We start from the raw sequence: 17,581 nt of genomic DNA on the forward strand, positions 1-17,581 counted from the left end.
ATTGTGGGTATTAACTTTTGATTAGAGGGGGATATGATTCCACCCATTCCAGGTGGGTCTTGATTACTTTACTGGAATCCTTTCAAAGAGGAAACATTTATGGAGAGAGCTTGAGAGCCACAGGAGAGCCTCAAGAGCCCAAGCAGTCAGAGACCTTTTGGCGATAAAGAAGGAAAAGGCCCTGGGGGACCTTCATGAAGCAAGAAGCATGGAGAGAAAGCTAGTAGACATCACAATGTTTGCCATGTGCCTTTCCAGTTGAGAGAGAAACCCTGAACTTCATCAACCTTCTTCAAGCAAGGTATCCTCTAGATACCTTAATATGGACATTTTTAGAGCCTTGCTTTAATTGGGACATTTTCATAGCCTTAGAACTGTAAACTTTCAACTTAATAAATTTCCCCTTTGAATAGCTGTTCTGTTTCTGGTATGTTGCATTCCAGCAGCTAGCAAACTAGAACACCAACTACTGCATTTTTAATTTCAAATTTTATTCTTTTTATTCTAAAATTTCCATTATGTTTTATATTGATAGATTAAAATTCTTTAGGTAAATTTTCCATAGTTTCATTTATTTCCCCATCATTTTCTTTACTTTTTTGAGATATTTATCATGGTTATTTCCATTATCACCAATATCTGGATCAATTTATAGGTTTCTATATTTCTCTTATCCTGGATTTTGGTGATTTGATCCTGTCTCTGAGAATAGCTTGTTAGTTTGGGTAGGATTTTAGATAATGTGCATGAATATTTGTAGATGATCTAAATAATATTATTTTCCTTCTGAAAGCATTCATTCCTCTTCAAGGCAGATAGGGTAAAGGCTAATAGGCCTTAATCTAGTCAGGGATTGAGTTGCCTTGAGCTATGCTGCAGTATATATAAGACTCCAAGTACCTCTAAATCACTTATACTACAACATAACCCTCTGGTGTGCTATGACAGTAGTTGGCTGGGGACACTCTGTACCCAGCAAGTGCTTGCCTCCGTGGCACAAGATGGTTTGAAAAACTCTTTTCCAGTTTTCCAGCTACTTGGTCTCTTACCTCTTGGCAAACTTCATAGCTTGGCAAATGTTTTTATGGGTGAAATGGCTCCATGTTGGACTTGGTCCTCTGCCATTGCCTTATCACATTATCCGTGGGATTCTGGACCATAGAATATCCACTTTTTGGTTCTATAGTCCAGTGAAGCTACCAAAAGTTCTGCTATTTTTTATCTTGGCTTTTTCCCCTTATAGTAGAGGTTCTGTTTGTGTGTGTGTGTGCACGCGCGCATGTGTACAGAATCTCCACAGCTTTTTGCCTTGTGCCCAGAATTAGCAAGTGTCTGAAGGAAAAAAAATGTGGCTGCAGAATGTTAACTCATCTCTTTGTGGTTCCTCCTTCTCCTGAATCCTATTCCTTCAAGGTCTAGTTGTCTCAAAGGCTTTCTGATTCATATATATGAATACATATTTGAAATATATATTTAAATGAATTTCCTAGTTACTCTTTTCAGAATAGTTGCTCTACCAGAAGCTATTTGATCATACAAGAAACAGCATTTCTCAAGCCTGTATGCATATCAGCAAGATCTCAAGAATATTATTTTAAAATACAGATTCGTGGATTCTACTACAAACCTAGTGAATCCATATGTTTTAATACAGGTCTTTTGAGCCTGGCTACTTTTAACAAAATCTCTGGGTGATATTTGTAAATCCATTCTGAGACTAGCAATTAGTAATCAGGGTACTAGATGATCTTTGATACCCTTTCCAAAATCTTCAACAATAAATGGTTTTATTAAAATAGTTTATTTTTATTAAGATGTTAAATAATGAAATTTAGGAATTATGTTACTTTCACTTTTTGCTTTGGGTCAGTAAAAACTTCACCTTGTTTATCTAACCTTTTTCAAAATATGAAACAACAGTCCCTTGTTGTACTTGGTTTTAAAATCAAACAGAAATATGTAAAGCATTTAGTTTAATCAGCACATCTGCTAAAGTCACAACCCACAGGGGTTCTTAGCTTTGTGATTATTTCCTTTTTCTTACACATAAATGAGAGAATGCAATTTTCATACAATGCCTGCAAAGCATGAATTCTGCAGCAGATTAGCATTGTTTTCAGAAGGTTTGGTGACAATATTTCTTCAGTAAGCTTTCAGTGACACATATGGCTATAAATTTTGTCTTAGTGTATGTATTTTTCCTACCAATGAAAATGTAGGTGATTAAAGTACTATATGGAAGAAAGATAAAGTACCCATGTTACTATCATGGCATAGTACTCAGCACAATACCATATGCTGGTGCTAAATAAAGGTCATTTGGTGTTTAATATTTATAGTACATGAATCATCTCACAAGATGATGCCCCTCTGCTTGGTGCATTGGTCACAGATTTTTCCAATCTGATGGACGTTTTCTGATGAATTGATCACAAATTTTTCCAATCTGATTATGTTTTAGAGGGTGTCCTGCAAGACAATTATTTTCATGCTTCCAAACTGAAAGAAAAACTACCTCCCCAAAACAAAAGGCTTACAACTACAATCTGAGATGCTGTAATAAAAACATTGCCTCTGTGTGTGCGTGTGTGTGTGTGTGCATAAGAGGGAGAGAATATGAGAAATAAAAAGAGACAGAGACAGAGATCAGAGACAGAAAGTATTATGATGATTTTTATGTTGCTCATACTTCCTTAACAGTAAAGCTCTAACCTTGACTCTAATTTCATGCTCTGCCAGTGCCCACGTTGGAGAGAATCTCCAATAGAAGAAATAGTCTTCAAAATTTGAAGAGAATAATTCAGAGAAATTTCAGGCAATATGTGATAGTGAATTTATATTTCAAGACTTGATATTCACAGCCAAAGGAAAGGTAAAAGTCAAAATAATTATCTATGAAATCTATATAAAACTTCAGTATTCAATGAATTCACTTTCACTCAATCAATAATCAAGCATTTGCTGAATGCATTCTGCCTACACTTTTTGTGCACTTTAAGGGAAATCTGGACTAAGTCTATATCCATGTATGTAATGAAAATAAAATTGGAGAACTGGCAAATTTTCTCATAGAATCTCAGTTTTGGAGGTTGTTCCAATTTGCTAAAGTTGTCAGAATACAATATGCCAGAGATGGGTTGGCTTTTAGAATGAGGATTTATTAGTTTACAAATTTATAAGCTAAGTTGATGAAAATGTCCAAATTAAGGCATCAGGAGGAAGATACCTTCTTTTAGGAAAGGCTGCTGGCATCTGGTGTCCCTCTGACACATGAAAAGACACATAGCCAGCATCTTCTGGTCTTTGCTCCTGGGTTCCACTGCTTTCAGCTTCTGATTCCAGTGACTTTCTCTCTGAGTGTCTGTGGGTCCTCTCTTAGCATCTCCAGAGTGTTTCTCTCTAAGCACTCTCTCTCTGTCCTTCATCCTTTCATAAAGGACTCAGTGAAGGATTAAGACCCACCTTGAATTGGATGGATCACACTCATTTGAAACACTCTCACCAAAATGCCCAACCCACAATATTCTGCACTCATAAGAATGGATTAAAAGAACATGGCATTTTCTAAGGTACAAAACAGCTCCAAACCAGCACTGAGGTATTTAATACATCATCTCCAAAGCTCATCAGATGTCTGATTCTACAGCAATGGCTCTGTCTAGCCCTACCTAAGGAAGCCTCTTCCACTAAAAAACACAACAAGACTCAAAATTTGAGAAGGCTATCCTTATAGGCTTTCATAAAATGCCTACTCTTTGCCATTAATTTTATATTGTGAAAAACTCAAAGGTGTTACTTGGAGTTCTGCATGTGATTATACAAACTTGGAGACATGAAATAAAAAGGGGAGTCAGGTTTCAGTCTAGTTTGTGGGAACATTTCTGTGAAGATGGTTTTATTGGCTTCAGAAAAAAATAGAAGCTAAGGCTGCACTAATATTAAGAGTATAGGTAGTGAGCATGCTCATGAACCAAAAAATAACTTGTATTGTTCAGCAGGGGACAGATAGAATAATGCTTCAATTAATTAACCTGTCATCCTAAGAAAGATAAGGTAGTTGAGCCCATGCTAGTGATACTCCTTTTCATTTGCCTGGGTTTAAGAGAAAATAAGCCAATGGGAGATAAACCCCTTATTCCGATGTACCTGCCTTCATCAAGAAAAACAAGTGAGAAACTGATAGTTCACTGATAAACTAAAGTTAGGAAAAATTGTGAAAGCTTAGGGTATTTTTTAAAAACAATTTTATTCATGTAATTCACATAGCATAAAATTCCCCCATTTAAAGAATACAGTTCAGTGGTTTCTAGCATATTCACAGAATTGATCAAACATCAGTACAATCTGATTTTGGAAGTTTGTATCACTTCAAAAGGAAACCCTTTACCATAATAGTCATTCCTACTCACTCACTCTACCTAGGTAGTTGCTAATCTGTTATGTCTCTATAGATTTGCGTATTATAGACATGCATATAAAAAGAATCATATAACATATGGCTTTTTGGATCTGGCTTCTTTAGCATAATCTTTTCAAGTTTCATCCAAATTGTCACATAAAACTGAAACTTGTCAAGCTAGTGTGGTATAAAGGCATGAAACTACATGTCAGAATAAGCTTTAGTAAATGTCTTTTCTTCCCACTTGTAAATAGTGAGTTCTTGGAAATATCAGTTAAATTTATCGCTTCTCTATTTCCATTGACAAAATGGGAAGTTGGATATTTGTGGGACTTTAAAGAAAATATTTTTATGCACATCATACAGTCCAACCTATGTAAACAGCCATGCCTTTGCCACCATAATCTATATGAAGATATTTCCTTTTCTTCTGCAAAGAATCCATACCCCTTCATCATATTGCCTGCTTGTTGACATTTAGTTTTGGCATAATGTCTTTGTTACATTCAGTGAAAGCATATTACAGTGTTACTATTGACTATAGACCCTAGCTTGCATTGATTGCATTTTTCCCTGTATACCATCCTTTTTTCAACACCTTGCCATGTTGACATACATTTGTTCTCTCCCATGCAAAAACATTTTATATTTGTACATTTAATCCATCATTGACTTATCTAGACATTCTTAAAGTATACCATCTCAATCTTTATCCTCTGTCTTTTGTTGTGGTCTAATATGTGCCCCCAGCCCTTTTTCCTCAACCATTGTCAGATTGAGCTTGATTCAGTGTACTTATATTGTTGTGCTACCATCAGATAGTATTATGCTTTCCATTTCTGAATTTTACAATCAATCCTGTTGCAATCAATTTGTATAACCTGTATATATGTATACAAATCCTGTATATATGAATACATATATACAGTATATATGTATATATGACTACATATGTACAGTATACAAAACCTGTATATATGTATATATGAATACGTATATACAGTATATATGTATTCCTTCAGCACCAAATGCCTAATCTCTACTCTCTATCTCTTATAACCTGTCCACGTTGTTACATGCTTCATGGCTTTATTCTTACAGCTGTGTAATATTGCATCATATGTATATACTACAGCTTGTTTAGCCACTCATCTGTTGATGGACATTTGGGCCATTTCCATCTCTTGATAATCATAAGTAATGCTGCTATAAATATCGCTGTGCAGAGGTCCATTTTGTCCTTGCCTTCAGTTCCTCTGAATATATACCTAGTAATGAGATTGCTAGATCATATAGCAATTCTATACTTAACTTCTTGAGAAGCCACCAAACTGCCTTCCAGAATGGTTGCAGTATGTTACATTCCCACCAACAGTAGATAAGTGTGCCTCTTTCTCCACAAACTCTCTAGCATATTTCATTTTCTGTTTTCTATGTAATGGCCATTCTAGTGGTTGTGATATCCCACACAAATGATGTTTTGAGTATTGATCTTGTAATGTATAGCATTGGTGAACTTTTTAAATTACTTCTAGTAGATTTTTGTAGCTTTTATGAATTTTCAATATATGAGATAGTGTCATCTGCAAGTAGAGATGGTTTTACTCCTTTCTTTACAATTTGAATGCTTATTATTTTATTTTATAGCTTAATTACCCAAGATAGAACATACAGTAATATGTTGAGCAGAAATGATTAAAGCGAACATCTTTTTCTTGTTTCTGATCTTGAAAGGAAAGCTTGAAGTCTTTGGCCATTAAGTATGATGTTGGTTGTGGGTTTTTTCACAAGTGCCTGATATAAGGTTGAAAGGCTTTCTTTATATTTCTAGTTTGTTGAGTTTTTATTCATGAAGGTGTTGTTGGATTTTGTTAAATCATTTTTATGTGTCTATTCATATGATCATGTATTTTTTGTTCTTTGTTCTATTAATATGATGTATTACATTGGGTTATTTTCAAATATTAAATCATTCTCAGTATTGCTGAAATAAATTCCACTTGGTCATGTTATTTAATCTTTTTAATATGGTACTGGATTTGAGCTTGTTAGCAGTTTGTTGAGGATGTTTGTGAATATATTTATGAGGGGCATTGATCTGTAGGTTTGTTTTCTTTTGTTGTATTAGTGTGGCTTTGGTATCAGAGTGATACTCTCCTCACAGAATGAATTGGAAGTATTTAATTCTTCTCTATTTCTCCTAAGATTTGGTGGAGTATTCTTATTATTTGTCTATTAAATAGTTGACAATATACAAATGAAGTCATCTGGGTCAGAGCTTCCCTTTGTGGGAAGACTTATTAATTACTAATCCAATATATGTTCTTGTTGTAGGCATTTTCAGATATAATATTTCTTATTGATTCAACTTCATTAACTTGTGTCTTCCAGAGAATTTGCCCATTTAATCTAAATCATCAACTATGTTGTCATAAAGTTATTCAAGTCTTCTCTTAAACTTATTTACTTTCTTAGGGCTTGTGGTCATGTCCCTTCTTTCATTCTCAATTTCATGATTTGCGTCTTCACTTTTTTTTATTGGTTAGTCTAGTTAAGGGTTTATCAAATTTGTTTTAGTTTCTTTGATTTTATCTATTTTCTGTTTTCTATTTCATTACTACTAGTAATAAACAGTGATTAATAAATATTAGTAAATAATATCTATTTCCTGCCTTTTGCTTACCTTAAGATTGATACATTCTTTTTTTCTTCTAATATAGGAATTTAATGCTCTAAATTTACCTCTAAACACCACTCTGCTGCATCCCATATATTTGATATGTTTTGTTTTTATTTTCATTCAGATCAAGATACTTTCTAATTTCCACTGTAATTTCTTACTTGACTCATGGGTTGTTTTGAAATGTTGTGTAATTTCTAAATATTTGTGGATTTCCAAAAAGTTGAGGAGTTGTTCTTTCTAATTTCACCCCTTCTTGTTCTGAGATCATATTTTGTGTGACTTCAGTCCTTTTAAGTATATTACAACTTGTTTTATGGCCTAGAACATCATCTCTCCTGGATAATGTTACATGTGTACTTCAGAAAATGTATTCTTATGTTTTGGGGAGGATTGTTCAACAGATGTCTGATATGTCAAATTCGTTAATAGTGTGATTTAAATCTTCCGTATCATTGTTGATTTTGTTTGTTTTTATTGACAGAGGACTATTTTTTTTAACTTTTTATTACTTAAAAAAATTACAAGAAACACAAACATTCCCAACACATACACTCAGCAATTCACAATATCATCACATAGTTGCATATTCATCACCATGATCATTTCCCAGAACATTAGCATCAATTCAGAAAAAGAAATAAAAAGACAATAGAAAAATATAACAAACAGAAAAAAAAGTTTTTACATGCCATACCCCTTACTGATCCCTTTCATTGATCACTAGCATTTCAAACTAAATTCATTTTAACATTTGTTCCCCCTGTTATTTAGACAGAGGAATATTGAAGTCACCTACCATAATTGTTGAATTGTCTATTGCTCTTTTCAATTCTCTTAATCTTAAATTCACTAAGATTGGGGGCATCTGTTGTTTGGTGGATATATTTTTACAATTGTTATCTGTTGTTGCTCATTTGATCTTATAAAATGTTCCTCTTTGTCTCTAGTAAAAATTTTCACTTTAAAATTCATTTTGTCTTATATTAGTGTTTCTAATCCTACATTCTTTTTTTTTTTTGCATAGGCAGGCACCGGGAAACAAACCTACACTCTTTTGATTGCTCTTTCCATGATATATCATTTTCTAATCTTTGTACTTTCAATCAATTTGTGTTTTGAATAAATTATGTATACAATATATAGTTAAAATGTAGTTTTATTCCAATCTGCCAGTCTCTGCCTTTTTACTGCTGAATTCAAATCATCTGTTTTTAAAAGTGATTGCCTATGATGAAGGATTTACTTCTGCCATTATACCATTTATTTTTTATATGTCTTCTAAATTTATCGGTCCTCTGTCCCTCCATTACTTCTTTCTTTTATGTTTAATAAAGATTTTCTAGTGTACCGTTTTAGTTCCCTTGGTATTTCTTTTACTATAATTTTTTAGTTATATTCCTAATGGTTGTCATGATTGCTACAATTATCTCAATTTAAGACAATCTAGTTCTTATTAATACTAACTTAATTTTAATAGTATACAAAAATTTTGCTACAACATAGCTCCATTCACTCCCTTTTCTTGTGTTATTATTGCCATATAAATCACATTTGTATACCTTATAAGCCCATCAAAATAGTTTTATAATTATGGTTTTATGTAGTTATTTTTAAATCAGGTAGGTAAAGAAAAGATACAAAAATAAAATTATATTGTCTTTTATCTTAACCTATTTTGTATTTTACTTATGTAACTACCTTTATTATTGCTCTTTACTTCTTCGTGTGAATTTGAGTTACCATCTAGTGCCTATTTCCTTCTGAAAGGCTCCCTTTAGGGAATATTTATAGGTAGGTCTACCAGTGAAAAATTCTCACTGATTTTCTCTTTGAATATCTTTGTGTCTTCTTCAGTCTTGAGGGATACATTTGCTGGATACAGAATTCTTGATTGATTGTCTTTTTCTTTTAGCATTAGGAGTAAGTCATCCCTCTAACCTTCTGGCATCCATGGTTTCTGATTTTTAAAAATTCAGCTTTTAACCTTACCAAGAATCCCTTGCACATGATGAATAACTTCTGTCTTGCTGTTCATGAATCTCTTTTTATCTTTGCTTTTGATAATTTGATTATGATGTGTGTGAGTGTGGTTATCTTTGAGGTTATCCTATTTTGAGTTTTTTGGGTTTCTGGTATGTGTAGATTAAATGTTTTCATCAATTTGGGGACATTTTCAGCCATTATTTCTTAAATTTTTTGCCTCTTTTATCTCTTTACTCTTTTGGAACTCTTATTGTGTGTATGTTGATACACTTGATGCTTTTCTACAGGTCTATCAGGTCTCTGATCATTTCTCTTTATTCCATTTGTTTCTGTATTTCAGACTGGATGATCTATATTGGCCTAGCTTCAAGTTTTCTGGTACATTCTTCAGCCAGTTTAAATCTGCTTTTGAGGCCTTCTAGTGAATTTTTCATTTTGGTCATTTTCCTTTTCAACTCTAGAATGTCTACTCAGTTCTCTTTTATAATTATCCCTTTATTAATATTCTCTGTTTAATGAGATATTGTTGTAGTACTTTCTTTAATTCTTTATTTCTTCTCATTGAAAAAGTTTTTAATCAAACATATACATACTTATTTTAACAAAAATGAAAAAAATAATGATTTTTTAAATGTATCATGGGTGACAGAATCTTATTTTTTTGTAGAGGGCTTTAATCTTAATAAAGTCATGAGTTTTTTAGTAACTCTCCACTGTATTTCTTAGCAATTTCCCTTGGGAATGCATTAGACATATAGAAGGTCTTTGAGTTTGTCTAATATTTCATTCATCTTGTTGGCTGGAATCATCATCACAGTTCACAAGGTCCTTGTGCTGGTTTGAAATGATTTATGTACCCTAGAAAAGCCATGTTTTAATCCTAATCCCATTTTTTAAAGGCAGTCATTTCTTCTAATCCCTATTCAGTACTGTATGTTTGAAACTGTAGCTAGATCATATCCCTGGAAATGTGACTCAATCAAGAGTGGTTGTTAAGCTGAATTAGGTGGAGATGTGTCCCCATCCATTCAGGTGGGTCTTGATTAGTTTACTGGCATCCTATAAAAGAAGAAATATTTTGGAGAATGAGAGAGATTCAAAGAGAGCAGAGAAGAATGATGTAGCCACGAGAAGCAGAGAGTTCCCTAGCCAGCAACCTTTGGAGATGGAGAAGGAAAATGCCTCCCAGGGAGCTTCAGGAAACAGGAAACCAAGAGAGAAAGCTAGCAGATGACATTGTGTTCACCACGTACCTTGCCAGATGAGTAAGAAACCCTGACCATCTTTGCCATTTGCCTTCTCACTTGAGAGAGAAACCCTGAACTTCAATGGCCTTCTTAAACCAAGGTATCTTTCCCTGGATGCCTTAGATTAGACATTTCTACAGACTTGTTTTAATTGGAACATTTTCTCAGCCTTAGAACTGTAAACTAGCAACTTATTAAATTCCTCTTTTTAAAAGTCATTCCATTTCTGGTATATCGCATTCCAGCAGCCAGCAAACTAGAACAGTCCTCATAGATATAGCACTGAAAAACCACCTGCCTCTTTAGGCACTTTTCCCTGTCCTCCTGCCTTGAGTAATGGCACTTCAAGATTGCCTTCTCATAAAAAAAATATTCCTCTGCATTTAAAAACATTAACTCATCTTTTTTTGGTTACTCATTTTCTCTTTGGAATTGTTTTTTCTTGGTTCCATAAATGTCTTACTAATCAGAAGGTAGAAGTCACATTCCCCACATGGCTTGTTCATTTTATGTGCCTCAACCAGTTCTTTTTGAATTTGCTAGTGCATGGGCAGAGAAATCTTTGGAGGGACATTAATGAATCTTTCACTTAGAAGCAAGTCCGCAGGCTTGGTGGGATCATTTAAAAAGTTGTCCAGTTATTCAACCATGCTCTTTTCATAGTTCTTCTCACAGAAGCTTGTAATCAACTCTTTAATTTGTTTAGCACACTGGGTAACCTTCAGTCAGTTAAATTTAAAAGGTTTGTGAAACAAAAAATCTCATCTACATCAACATCTTCTTCATCATCCCTGTCTTCTGAAACATCTGTTTGCTTACTCACACTACCAAAGTGGTTCAGTCGTATTAGAGATTTGTTAGTTTTGCAATATTCAATGATGCCTTTAGGAAAAGCTGATACAGAAATTTCTTATTTCCATCATAATCGTCTTCTGAAATGGAGTAGGCTTCAATTCAATATTAACTTCCTCATCAACAACATCATCATCTTCATAATCTTATTCATCACTGTCTTCATCCTCTTCATTTTCATCATCAGTTTCCTCTTTCTCTTCTTCCTCATTGCAGTGGGCTGGGGCACCTTGCTTTCACAAGACCCCCCCACCCCCGCATGCAACTGTTGGCTCTAAACAACATGTTGTACTCCTTTAATTCTTTAGACATCATTTTCTTTAGTTCTTTGAACTTATTTATTGTAGCTGATTTTTAGTCATTGTCTAGTAAGTTCAACATCTGGGCTCCTTAAGGGACAGTTTCTATTAATTGATTTTTGTCTGTGTGCCATGTTTTACATTTTCTTTGCATGCCTCAAACATTCTTGTAAAAACTGGACATTTTATCTAAAATAATGTGGCAACTCTGGAAATCCTACTCCTCCCCACACTCACGGTTATTGCTGTTGCTTAGTCTTGTTTGTCTTTCTTTCTTCTTTTAGTGCTATTTTTTTGTTTAGTGACTTTCCTGGAGTAATTTTCTAAAGTTTGCATTTTCTATCATCTGTAGCCATGAAAGTCATGCTCAGTTAGTGAAGTGGCCAGTTAATGCTTGTTCAGGGATCTTCTTCAATGCCTTGGATGAATAAGATTTCTACACTTTGCTGAGGGGCTGTGTGTATGTGTTGCAGTATGTCTCCAATATTCCAGTAAGCCATTCCCAGCTTAGTCTTAATCTTCACTTCCTGTTTATGCATATCTCAAGGTCAGGCAGATAGATATGAGAGGTTAGAATCTTCTCAAGTCTTTCCTGGCAGATACACATCCTTGAACTTATATGTATTCCTCTGGATCCCTAAGTGTATGCCTTTGCCTTTCAAAACTTCCCATGGGCATCTTGTTATGAGAACTTCCTTTTAAATATTTGGCTAGGTTTTTGTTTGCCCTGGCTAATATTCTGGCTCCTTGCAGCTTCACTACTAAACAATTACAGCTAATTGTCTTTAATAAACATCCTAACAGTAGAAATTTTACCATGGAGCAAGTTCTGAGTCAAATGAAAAACATTGCTTGGGAACCGTGCTCTTCTAGGGATCACGCATATAGGTCAAACTGTAACAATGCTCAGGAGATGGGACGTTGAGGAGCTCCAAACCCAAGCCTCCTCCTCCAGTGTTTGCTGGAATGCTTTTTTATCATAGCTACCAAAAGGCTGGATAGAGGGGGGGTAGGAATTGACCATGTTAAAATGCAACAGATCCTGTTGTTCCTAACAAAGTTCAGAAATTTTTTTTGAATACATCCCCTTCAATTTTTTAAGACATTGGTTAATTTCTAGAGTATTTAAAAAGTTGATTTTATGTTGTTTTGAGATATTTTTATTGCTTTTATGGGGCAGCAGACTTATAGAGAGCTTCATTTTGGAAATCATGCTTTTTAGCTGGACTTTTAAGCCAAAGTAACATGCTTTACATTTGTTCCATCTTCTTAGATTCCTCTCAAAACTAAGGCTATTTTATTATTTTTACTTGTTGATTGAATCATAGATTAACTCACCCAATATGAAACATGAATTTCCTTATCTGAATAATTAATTAAATGATTTGATTTAACTCAGGAAGGTGCAAATTGGCAAGATCCTGCAGGGCATTACTGGAGACCTCATAGTGAAGAATTTTCAGATTTCACTTACCCTATTCCCTTATCAGAATAATTAATTAATTAATGCATATATTAAATATTTCATTAATATAGGAGTTTCTCAGTTCACAAACTTATATATGTATTTTGTTTTACACACATTTCTTATGAAAATGCAATTTTGTAGGTTCTTGTTGCATGGTCCTTAGGAAACACAGACTTTAAATAGAATGAGCAATTCTGCTTGCCATTCCACTTGATGAGCGTATGCTGGGTAGTTATTGTGAGAAGATATACATGATTCTGCTTTCCTGTAAGTTGGTCTCAGTTTCAACATACCTCTTATAATGCAAACACCATTCCATGCTGAGACTACATCTTGTGCATTTGATTGTTAAATTCAGGTGTCAACCTGACCAGGTGATGGTATCCATTTTTTTGGTCAAGCAAGGGCTGGCCTGATTGATATTGTGAGGATATTTCATGGACTTAAAGAATCAGTAGGTTGATTGCATCTGTGGCTGATTACATCTACAATAAATTGAGGAGTTTGCCTCCAACAATTAAAAAAAGTCTCATCCAATTAGCAATCAGTTGAATGCTTTAAAAGTATAAGTGATAATATCAGCAGGCAGAGGGAAAAATTCCATCTCTACTTCAGCCAGCCAGCTTCTCATGCGGAATTTATTAAAACCTTCTTCAGAATTCCCAGTTTGTGCTCTTCCTTACAGAATTTGGACTTGCCAATACCACTGTCATGTCAGCCAATTCTTATAAAAATCCTATAATATTTGCATTATATACATGTATATGTACATATGTGAGTGGGTCAGTTTTGTTTCCCCAGAGAACCTACAGATTTTAGTATTGGGAGTGGTTGTTGAGAAATAGAATCTCAAGGATGACATTTCTGAGTTGATTCTGGGGTGTTAGGAATTGGTTCTCTGATCTTATTATGTTCAAAGACACTAATGATTCTATTTTAAATAATCAAAATGACACTCATATTCATGGCAGAGTTGGCAATAGAGATATGCAATATATCAACACTGGCTAAATCTAGTCAAATGCTTATGAGAGGCAAGACTCTGGGTGAGAGTGTCTTTGACAACTAAACAGAGTTTTGTAAAATAATACAATTTAATGATATTTGCTGGCTATTCCTAAGTAGGCTGGAAACAGCTGTAAAAGAAGGGGATGAGCACAAAGCATCCAGTTTCCAACTTAAATGCCATAGGAAGGATATGAAAGTTCTCATGTTTGCCTTGAAAGAAAATCTTATTTTGTATACCCACAGACTGTTTTTTGAAAACCAGACCCAGAGTCTCATTGTCTCAGTGGGTGAATTACAACATGAAATGATTTCCCAACCTTGAGGGTACCTGCTTTTAAAGAGAGGGCATTGCTTGGAAAGGAAAGAGGAATAGAATAAATTGGAATGGGGACAAAAGGGTTGATAATAATAATGATTGACCAATGAAACCCTAGATTCTATTTTTTATTTGCCAGATAAATCTTAATGGTCAGCTCTGAGAAATCAGCCACCCAATATGCATTATTCCATAAGAAAACAGCTATCCAAACTCCACATGAAGAGATTGACCCTGCTGTGCCTAATAAACCTATAACTACTTCCCATGATGAAAAGGCCCTCTAACTTCTGATGAATTTAATCCTGTTTCACCATATGAAATTGCAGTGGAATGCCCTGAGGTGTTGTGCTTGCAAAATAAATATTTCTAAATCTTCTCATGACCCACCCCCACTACCTCTCTTTTCTTCCACACCTATGACTAGACTGAAATCCCAATAGGTCCCAAAAGGTGAGGAACAAAGTGTGACCCATGAGGAGTTGGGCTACACTCCAAAAGAACTGCATGATTTTCCCTATTTATACACACAGAAATCAGGAGAATATTATGGGAATGTATATTAAGTGGGTGGGATACTAGTGAAAGGAATATAATGTTGGGTCAAGTGGAATGTATTGTTATGGGCCGAGTAAGCAAAGATTCTGAATTCAGTGTTGAAATTTGAGGAGTTAGAAAGGGCTGTAACAGTTTGTTTGGGTGCTTGGCTGAAGCATTGACAAAACGGCATCTTATATTGCCTGCAGTTGAAATGCCGAACTTTCCTGGTATAATGTAGATGAGGGGATCCACAGACTTAGAGAGATTGGAATGTTAGAGTAGATTTATCGTGTAAGACCTAATCACCCAGCCAGGAATGTCCAGAGGACACACCTTTAATTGGAATAGTGAGATATATTTGCAAGACTTCCTCCATCATCCCGGAAGAGCTCTGTGGTCTCTTCTCTGTAGGTAAGATAGTATTGTGGTAACTGCTATCATTGTGTGTATCCTTAAACACAATGGGGGTGATCAGATTTGCGGTTGGCAAAAGCAAGGCAATCCCTTAATTGCCAAAGACAAGGTGGGTGCAGCTACCAAAATAGACAGCAGACTCAAAGCAGCAATCCAAATAGTCTGACTCACAGAGACCTGTAACACTGGCTAATAGATAATGCAGCACTTAGAAGTAAAACAGATGAGCAGTCTACTAAGTTCTTATTTGATCTGTATAAGCAATAGAGTTCCAAAGCAGGTAAATAAAAGTCTAACATGAATTACAAAAACAGAAAGTCATGGCCCCTTAGTCAATTCCCAGAATTGAGGCAGTTTACAGACCCAGAGCCCCTTGAATGAGGGGAAGCCAGGGTGCCCTTGAGGAAGGACTCTCCTACACTGCTAAAAGTTAATACCATTAATCTTCCTCCCAGCCTTCCTCAAAGAGACTTACATATTTTACCAGTGTAACTGTTCATTGGGGAGAGGAAATTATCAGGTATTTTGGGGATTATTAGACACCAGCTCAAAAAGTGACATTAAATCCAGGAGACCCAAAATCTCACCATGGTCCACCAGTTACAGTAGGAGCTTATGGAGGTCAGTTTATCAATGGAATGATTTCCAAAATGTGTGACTTGCTTTCCAAAAGAGGACGGCTGCCACTGTGTTTGTGAGTCACTTTATTTTAGCATGAAGAACTGGAGAGGGAAATTTTTTTCCATCAGCCATTCAGATCAGCTGTGCAAACACATCACCACTGGAGGGAAATGTTCATTCCACTAGAGATATGTCCAGGTGTGAGAAATTAACTGTCTCTCTTAGAGGGTTGCTGGTAGGTCACTAAGTGCCTTAGGTGATACATGTTTATGGCTTTTAGGTATGTTTTCCCAATTCTGTACAGTGTTTTTCAATCTCTGAATGTCTCTTTGAAATGCAAAATATATACATGATATGGTATAAAAAATGAGGTGATTTCTCTATCAGAAATTTAGTCCATCTGTTGTACTCATTTTTGAGAAAGAAAAATGTATCACATAAAGCTAGGACTTGTAGATGTTGCAAAATATGTTTAGTGGCTATTTTAGGTGCCCTTGAAGCAACTTTTAGTGGTAACTTCCCACATACACTTCTTTCTTCTCTTTTTCCCCCTTAACTCTCAATTTCTTTTGTTCTTGGCCCATTTTTTAAATATTTCTTTCTGTCTCTCCTGCTTGAGGTCTTCTGTTGGTATCTAATAAAATCCAACAACATTACTTATATCCTAAACAGTTCATTTTTCTGCACTAAGCTTTTTATGAGAACATTGGATTGTAGCAAGGACTATTCAGGCTCTTAAGGCAAATAAACCAGGTTTCAAAATCTGTCGACGCAAGTAGCAATGTTACCTAAGACATTGTTCTCAACCTATCAAAGTCTCATTTATTTTCATGTGTAAAAAAAAGACTCAGAATTCCTGCATCAAACCACTCATGGCAAGCTCTCAGCTTTTACTGATGAATGCTTGAAAGTATTAATTACTTATCCCTCTATCTGAGAACATTCTTTATAAAACTGAAAACAGAGTAGAAGTTATAAAATGTCCTATGTGATTAGTAAGCATTGTATAGGATATCCCAGACAAAGTGATCTGTGCAGTATTATGTGCTCATTGAATGCTTTTTAATGCAGATTAATAGAAAACATGTTACTGACAGTAAGCTCATTCAGTCTGTATGTTCTAAGAATATTTGAAATGAGTGCTGTTATATCTCATAAAAAATATGGTTACAATATTTTTCTATAAAAACTATATTTCCTGGAAGTAAACCAAAATGACTTTTAATAGATCCTGAGACCCAATTTTGATTTGGGAAATGTGATCACTTTATTTCCTGGACATCGTGTAAAATGGAAGAATAGTTTGCATATTACCTGCTACAGCAGTCTCCAAGCTCCAGAGGCCAAAAAATGGCATAAGACATAGTAAACTGGAGATTAGCCTTAAGGAAGAGGTCAGATAAAAATCCACTTTGGGCACATCACTTGAGTCTCATTCTCATATCTGAAATCAAGATGCTTCTTAATGAGTTGCCTTCACAGGCATTTAACAGTGGAATTACTGGGAAGGCAAAAACATTTTTGATGAATGAAGATATTTTAAGTATACTTAAATGCTCTTCACTTGACAAATATTTTGAGCTATGCTATGTCATTTGATAGTCAGATTGCTGGTTTAAGAAAAATTAGACAAATTTAGAACTGTGCTCAGTTAAATTACCATTTACCACCCCTTCCTCTCTCCTTTAATTCTCTATGTAATTGACTAGCATATTGGACAGAAAGAACAAATAAGACAAATATATCAGCTG

At 34.9% G+C, this 17,581-nt stretch overlaps 1 pseudogene; it reads right to left on the bottom strand.

The window, feature by feature from the left end:
* Window positions 1-9,811: 9,811 nt before the first annotated feature.
* The window catches only part of LOC143671892 (BRCA2 and CDKN1A-interacting protein-like), a 28,543-nt pseudogene continuing 20,773 nt past the window's right edge, over window positions 9,812-17,581 (bottom strand).

This window comes from Tamandua tetradactyla, chromosome X (genome assembly GCF_023851605.1).
Source record: "Tamandua tetradactyla isolate mTamTet1 chromosome X, mTamTet1.pri, whole genome shotgun sequence".
NCBI lineage: Eukaryota > Metazoa > Chordata > Mammalia > Pilosa > Myrmecophagidae > Tamandua > Tamandua tetradactyla.